Source organism: Taudactylus pleione, unplaced genomic scaffold (genome assembly GCF_031769625.1).
Source record: "Taudactylus pleione unplaced genomic scaffold, aTauple2 ptg000602l, whole genome shotgun sequence".
Classification (NCBI taxonomy): Eukaryota; Metazoa; Chordata; class Amphibia; order Anura; family Myobatrachidae; genus Taudactylus; species Taudactylus pleione.
In genome coordinates, this window is record NW_028285004.1 from 3,872,184 (window position 1) to 3,879,083 (window position 6,900).

General features: G+C 49.5%; 1 protein-coding gene across 2 annotated transcripts in view; it reads right to left on the minus strand.

Moving 5' to 3' along the window:
* Positions 1-6,204, minus strand: part of IVNS1ABP (influenza virus NS1A binding protein) — a 98,890-nt gene extending 92,686 nt beyond the window's left edge. The window contains exon 1 of one of the 2 annotated variants that reach the window (XM_088453908.1): positions 5,835-6,204. The gene's annotated coding sequence lies outside the window, so the exon portion shown is untranslated. Of the gene's footprint in view, positions 1-5,421; positions 5,440-5,834 lie in introns of those variants that run through there. The other variant, XM_088453909.1, reaches the window with a different exon arrangement.
* Positions 6,205-6,900: the final 696 nt, after the last annotated feature.

Here is a 6,900-nt window from a genome sequence, read left to right on the forward strand (position 1 = left end):
AATCTGTAACCTCCTTCAAGGAGGACCTGGAGGGCATGGGCAACGTAGCACTCCTCACTAGGCGTGTAACATGAGAATCTACCCGTAAAGGTATCTCCCATTCGGAGAAGTAATTATCCGCAAAGGGGTATGCAAAAGGTCAACCGTTTTTTGAGGCTGGAACAGCTCACCCGGATTTTCCACGCCTCCTCTAAATGATCCACCTGATCAGATAGAGGAATTACAGTGGCAACAACCTTATCCTTAAAGAAGGCATATTTGGATTTAGCCACGGGGGATATGTAATAACCAAAGCCGCACAGACTGCCCGTATAAGGCCAGGTATATAGACTTTAGACCCAGACTACACCTCCTCTGCAAGGGGCTCGTGTCTGAAAAAGTCAATAATGTCACCATCATCAGACGCCATGCCTTTACCCGTCTGAGACCCGAAAGGCCGTTTAGAAGGCCGAAATGGTGACTCCCCCTGTAAAACGTCCATCAGGTGCTATACCATTTGGACAATAAATTCACCCACACAGACTCCTGCGAGACCTGGGGGGGCGAAAAACAGGAAACACTGGGGTACCATCAACTGCCCAGGGACCCCTGCATGTGATGAGACCACCACTCGCTGCGATAACCCCTATGAGGAAACACAGGGAGCGTTGCCCACAAGGGCTGTAAGCATTTTAGCCGAGGGTGGTCCCTTTTTGTGCAGGCACAGTGACAGAAATAGGGCATGATATATAATACAACATGCCCTCCATAAACCCTCAGCGTCCACATATCCCTCCGCTTACTGCACATTATATCAGTACAATATAGCTGGAAGAGGATATCCTCGTTCACTTTCAGACATGAGGAATGTGAACGGAGCGTATGTGACTTCCCACACAGAAAAACCACGTTTACTGTGAGGTAATAAACACCCTGCAACACCGCACCGCAAGGGCTGTAGCAGAAGAACAGGGATAGGAAAATGGCTGACAGTCAGAAATGAAAGTACAGGCAAACAGCGCTAGCATTTAAGTCACATACAAGTACAGGCAAACAGCGCTAGCATTTAAGTCACATATAATACGTATCCTGCATTACAAGCACTGTGATCAACTACACAGACCAGAGCCTAATAGGAAACAGCGCTGCATACACTGACTTTAATTGAAGGAGAGGTATGCGGGGGACCCGGACCGCAATGGCACCTGTATCAGCTTCCAGCAGCATTTGCCATCCCCAGCACATGCAGAGAGAAAATGTCCACCGAGGAGTAGAGAGGAGGCGGGCCCGGAAGAGGAGCACTGACACAGCCCGCTCAGACCGCTGTGGAATGGCACTGTGCAGCGGGGGAGACGTCGGCTGTGAGACAGGGAAGGCGTTCTCCCCTGGCCTGCTATTAACCCCTGGGACGCCGCGCTGTACCGCACATGCTGCGGTCCGCTGTACCTGGTGGTCTAGTGGAAGGCGCAGGATTATTACCCTGCCCCACGCGCAGCCGGTACCCAGGGAGCCCCCTGCCTGGGGACCAAAAAGGACTGTTACCGGCGGGTGCCCACCACGGGACCCCGCCACTTACCTTGTCCGCCGTACATCCGGTCACAGTCCAGGTAGCCAGGGTCACCGCAAGCTGTGACCCCAGCTACCTACCAGCATCCCCGGATCGGTATCGGCGGGGTGTAGGAGCGACAGCATGGACGTCAGTACTAACTGTCCATGCTGTAAGGCTCATCTTGTGCAGCCACAGCTGCACTCCGAAGAAATCTTCTGGGGCTATTACAGCCCCCTCTGTGAATGTGATCCGACCTCTGGCCGGACACCCACGAAACTGAATTGCCTCGGCTTGGGGGTGGGGTATAGGAGAGGGACCCTGGTGCATCCTGGGAGGCTAAAAATGTAACTCTGTGGTGTCCGTGCCTGACGTCATCACCTATACCCAAGGTATCCTGTGGATACCCTATGGACCCTGAAGTAGAAAATGGGAGTTCTACTCCACACTGTTTTTGGATCCCATCACATATTATGGGGGGTGAGGGCAGGCAGCAGTTTGGACAGTGCTGGGGGCAGGTAGCAGCTAGGGTACAGAGGGTTAAGGGCAAGCAGCAGTTGGGTGTAGAGCTAGGGGTGAAGGCAGGGAGAAGTTGGGGCTAGAGGGGAGTTAGGGCAGGTAGAGCTGGGGGTAGGGAGGGGTATTTGCAGACAGCAGTTGCGACAGTGCTGGGAGCACTGATCACAGCCATAGAGGTTTGGAGGCGTAAAACAGCTATCCCCGACCAGTGTGCTGAGCGCGATACAAAAAGTGCGAGGGGGGGTGCGAGCTAAAATGCCAGCAGCTGATTGCACCCCATTGGCGCAATTGAATCGCTCCGTTGGGTGCGAAGTGCGCCGCATACAACTGAATTCCGCCCGAGGTGGCTCTCCCCGTGAGTCTATACGTTGAACTTACAGTAGCTCCTAGCTTGTGGCTTTTTGTTCACAGCACCATAAGGCTACACACAAAACAAATGTGAGTATGACGCAAGATTAGGCCGTGATGAGGGAAAGATCAACTGCCGTTTCTATGCTGTTGAAAACCACAGCCCATTGAATCAATCTCTATGGTCTCGATTCTATTGATCGAGAGGTAAATAGCACCAGGAGGGAGCTCCCGGCGCCATTCAATTCAGCGCGCTGTTAAGGATTTCTTCTTGTACCCCTCCAGGGGTGTGGGCAAAAATCCGACAAAACTACAGGCATGATTCAGTTTTATGCCCTTAGCGCCGGGAAACCAGCATCGCGCTATGAAGTTTAGACGGAGAATGCCCGTTCTCGCAACTAAACACCCTGTTTAGGGCACAAAGGGTAGAAAAACGGGCATTCCCCGACCAAACATCATGCACAATTGAATAGCACTGGCTATTTACTTCGCAATCAATTGAATCGAGCCCTATCTGCATCCAGGCTATGGCATATGCTGTACAGAGTCTAATTTATCAACAGATTTTCATACTGGAGAGTATGCCATATTGAAGGCTCAAAAATCATATTAAAGACCCCCAAAAGTGCCCCTAGTGGTAAAGCAATAATGGAAATTGCAATATCTTGTTTTAAGATCAGCAAAATAAACCATGTAACGCAGGGCTTGACAAATTGTTCTAAAATCTAGGCGCCAGGATGAAAGTGTAGGAGCCAGATACCCCCTTCCCCCGAGGCAGCATTATTGAGCAGCTACGCCCCGGACAACCAACTCCCATGGCCACACCACTAACGGGGTACCCCAAGTAAACCACCCTCCCACAGCCACATTAATGAGCAGCTAAGCCCCCTCTCCAGGCAACGAACCTGAGAAAGACCACCCTCCACAGCCCAAAAAAACCCCGGGCAAGCAAAGCCACTGCCGACAGTGGCCGAACTAGAGAGTAGTGGGCCCAGGTGCAAGAATATGCTTTGGGCACCCCTATGCAGTGCCCCCAGTAGTGCCCCATATACAGTGCCCAATAACAGTGCCCCCAGAAGTGATCCCCCCTATGCATTGCCCCCCAGTAGTAGCCCCCCCTCTGCATTACCCCCCAGTAGTAGTCCCCCTATGCACTGCCCCCAGAAGTGGTCCCCACCCTGTACAGTGTCCCAGTAGCGGCCCCTCCATACAGTGTCCCCCATAACGGCCATCCACACCTATGCAGTGCCCCCAGTAGCAGCCACCCCTATGAAATGCCCCTTACGCACACACAAAAAACAAAACAACAACAAAAAAAACTTACCTGATTCCAGCTCCTGTTGACGACCGCCGCTGTCCGATCCTCCAGTCCCGCTCTGCACCATGGTAGTGATGTCATGACGTCTCTCCCATCACCTCCCGCAGGGTAGCTGGAAGGCGGAGCTCATGAGTGAGCTCCAGCCGGCTCACTCTGTGGACAACGCAGCAGCCAATGAGAGACTGTCTGACTCTCATTGGCTGCTATGACAAACATAAAGATGTGTTTGTTACTGTGTAGTGTGGACCATGCTCGTGGTCTGCACTACACTAGCGGTGGCCCGGGGGTTGCTGAAAATCTGGTCGCCAGACAGCCAAATCTGATCGCCATGGCGACCTGGCCCCCGGGTTTTGTCGAGCCCTGATGTAATGTACAGTGGAAGACACTTTAAAAGGTAATCCTGTGTGTTAATCTACAGAGGAGCACTTTTCCTTGTAGCTTGAGGAGCATCGAGGAACCGTCCGTGAGAAAAGGCACCCTCTTGTGTTTAACAAGCGGGGACAAATTGATTCCGCACTTTACGCAGTATTAATGGGTTAGCACGCGGGGTAAACACTATTTAATTAAATAGCATTTTCCAGCAGGTAATTAGCCAATTGAATACCCCTCTGGTAAACTTCATTCCAGAGGAATTCATTTTGTTGCCCTTCGATAAACTTGGGCATGTGCTTTTGAAACATTATACCACATATTGATTGTATTTATGTCTAAGTAATGAAAGCAAATTTCGCCTGCACAACATTCATTTCTAGCAAACTAACCGGTGATTCAAGTGCTGATTTAGTTCATACTGGTCAGCTACCAGCCTGCATGGAAATTTACTAGGACTGAAGATCCACACAGATCTACATTCCTGATACACCAACATATGCCAGTAAACTTGCTTGTAAGATTCCACTATGCTGTGTGAAGGCAGCGATAGGCACCCTAATACACATCAGGCGCTGCACTGCGCAGCCATATAACCTTCAAAAGGGACACACATTACTCTTAATTGAAATAAGAAGCTAAATCAATACATTCAAAGACAAATATCTATAGTAACACCTAGAGATAAATTTACTAAAGTGAGTTTTTTAGAAGTGGAGATGTGGTTGTTGCCCATAACAACCAGATTCTACTTAACTAGCACCATAGTAGCTAGAATCTAATTGGTTGCTATTGGCAACATCACCACTTCTAAAAACTCTCACTTTAGTAAATTTACCCCCTAGAATACTGAACAAGCGAAAACAACCAAATAGGACAACGAAGCAGAAAGGAGCTAGAGCATTGACTGACCACTATTCAATCAATGGAACAACAAAACAATTTTAAGATTGAACCTCGATCCATAGAATCTGACATGCAAATTGTGAGTCAGATGTGTGTGCGTGGTATTGAATATCAGCACTTTTTTGTCCTAGTTAAAAAGGATTCACAGCTTTACACAAACCATGATACGAGATATCCAAGATGGAAATGATCTAAGCAGATGGAATATACACTGATGTACATCTTTCCCCATGGTACTATCTAGATCATTAATAATACATATATCTCATTTGAAGGTCACTTCAAGACATATGGATCATGTGTTCTACAAATGATCTCTTCTGTCATTTGATATCTTGTGTGGGGGAAGTAAACCAAGCTGTAAGCAGCAACACTGCACTAGCAAAAGTTTATAGCCACCGTCATCCAACCCATGGACGAGATCTAATAAACTTACATAATGATCCGTTGGGGGTAATTAAGATTCTAAAATGAACCAACAGATCGTGTTCTTATGTCATGCTTGAAGCTAATCACATGGTGCAGACAAAAACGATGGCCACAAGCCGCAGCTTCTAGTTTCCGCTGCTGCCGTCCTCCAAGAACACGGTGACGGAGCCCTCAGCACACAGACGTGCGACTGGTTTGCATAATGCAAAGTCCGGATAAAGAAATCAGTCCAGACAAGCATGGGTAAGACCCATCAGAGGGAACAGCGGCGAAACTAGGGAGGGGGACGGGGAGCAGCACATGGCCACAAACCCAACAAAGACCTACAAATGTGACTACTACTGAGATGCCCCCGGCCCCCACCTCGCCGGACAGAGAGGACCACAGTGTACAGTCTTCCTCCCCACCCTGAGCGCTCACCTTACAGGCACCTGCCACGGTCAGGTGATACTAGGCGACGGCTATTAGCGCGATCTCACTCCGCTTCATGATAATCCGGACTAGACGCGATACCGCCAGATATGGCGCCAACTGCTGCCTCACTCGCTAACACCAGCAAGGTTGCTGCTGCCCGGCAACGGATGACGTCATTGGCGCGCCCTTTCTCAGAGACGCTGATTGGTGGATATGGGTGGAGCCAAAACTGAAAAACTAGCCCAAAGTAATGATTGACTGTAATGTATCCACTAGGAGCGGGGGACGTGTTTCCCGGAGCTGTGCTCAGTCATCATGTGCTCCGGGAAAATTACTCAACCGGAGTCGTCTCATGCTGGGGACATCGTCACCCGCTAACTTGCTCGGGGCACATACAGCAGCCGGCGCAGCTATGTCGGGTTTGGCTGCCTGGTGATCAATCGGTCCCTGGGTGGCTCACGTGATTAGCTAAGATTAGTGGCGGCAATGACGCACATGTCTGATCCCGATGCTGCCAATGAGGGAAAGCCAAGCTGCACGGGTCACTAATCCCATTGGGTGACGAGAAGCATGACTGACTGGTACAGTTGGCTGGTGAGACTAAACACACGATGGGACATCGAAAGAAAACATTGGTGTGGTTGCACTCCTGCACATTGGTTGTGTAATCAACTAGGAGATTAGGGAAAGACTGGGCGATTACAACATCGTAATCGTACCGTCGTTCCCCATCCCCTGTAGTGCCTACACTGAACCATTTGTCGATATGGTAAATGGGCAGCTAGAGTGCGCATCGATTTGCGCACTATTAATGAGCGATTGCTTGATTACTATGTTATTAATATCGCTTAGTGGATGTCAGCTTTAACACTGAAATTAACTGATGTGTTTTTCTCTTTAGTGAAGTAGCTACTCATTGAGGCCCCCATACACGGTGCGATTTTCAAACGATCTGATGCAATCTCCCTTGAACTCTCTGGCAGCTGAAGTGAACGATGTGCAGCAAAAGCTGCACAATGAGCCATATTCAATTAGAGGCGAATTTTTCGCCTGTCCGACTGTTCGCTTCATT